At 37.8% G+C, this 1183-nt stretch overlaps 1 pseudogene; it reads right to left on the reverse strand.

Moving 5' to 3' along the window:
• Positions 1–564: 564 nt before the first annotated feature.
• LOC139440545 (cyclin-dependent kinase 2-associated protein 1 pseudogene) lies at positions 565–784 on the reverse strand (annotated as a pseudogene).
• Between the last annotated feature and the right edge of the window lie 399 nt (positions 785–1183).

Raw genomic sequence — 1183 nt, forward strand, 5'->3', positions numbered from 1 at the left:
GGTTGCTTTCTCTTTTTTCTTTATTTATATATTGTACTTTTAGAAATTGACTTCAAAGCACTAATAGTCATGTAAATTCTTAAATAATAAAGAAGTTACACTATGCAGAATCTACAATGTATGACAAAGAGGAACTGGCTAGCAGGTAAAATGTGCCTTTGGTATTCACTAAAACCAAAGTCCTTAGAGTTGTTTTGGTTTATGAAACAGAACAAGGAACAATCTGGGTTATATAAATGTCTTCAATAGAGAAGATTATAGTGAGACTTGGTATCTTGAGGCAAATTACACTTTGCTATAAGTTAGATTACTTTTATGTGCATCTTTTTAATTAACACTTAAAAAATGAATAGTTCCTAACTACTTAAAGTGCAAACCCTATTCAGCTGCAGAATCCTTTCTGTAGTCAGAGCCTAGTAAAAACTGGGAAAGGAGAAAGGGGAGAAAAAACAAACTGTTACCATTTTAAAAACATGTTTCATCTAAACAGAGGATATGAGTTGTAACTTCTCATTATATTAAAAAACAACAACAAAGGAATACCTTTCAAAGCTGACAAGGTATCTAGGATCTGGCATTCTGTTCTGTTTAAGCCAAGTACTCCCTAAACAGTGATCTAGCAAGAATGATGCCTTAGTGTAGGTGGGTCTAATCACTTTCTCCAACTCTTCTATGATCAGCATGTTTGTTCTTGAGGCAACTAGTTTTTCCTAGTTCCCTGGGTGTGGCCTAGTGATGGCCTGGAGTCACTCAGCAGCTGGCAGTTCTGTGAGGACATTGCCATGAATATGAAAGGTGAGTTGGAGCCCTGGCCAGGCTGCTCAGTTGGTTGGAACATCATCCCATGTACCAAAAGCTGACAGGTTCGATCTCCAGTCAGGGCACATATGTAGGTTGAGGGTTTGATCCCAGTTGGGACACAAGGAGAGGCAACCAATCGATGTTTCTCTCTCACATTAATGTTTCTTTCTTTCTCTCTTTCTTTCTTTCTCTCTTTCTCTCTCTCTTTCTTTCTCTCTCTCTCTCTCTCTGTCTCTCTTTCTTCCTTCCTTCCTTCCTTCCTTCCTTCCTTCCTTCCTTTCTTTCTTTCTTTCTTTCTTTCTTTCTTTCTTTCTTTCTTTCTTTCTTTCTTTCTTTCTTTCTTTCTTTCTCTCTCTCTCTCTCTCTCTCTCTCTCTCTCTCT

This window comes from Desmodus rotundus, chromosome 2 (assembly GCF_022682495.2).
Source record: "Desmodus rotundus isolate HL8 chromosome 2, HLdesRot8A.1, whole genome shotgun sequence".
NCBI lineage: Eukaryota > Metazoa > Chordata > Mammalia > Chiroptera > Phyllostomidae > Desmodus > Desmodus rotundus.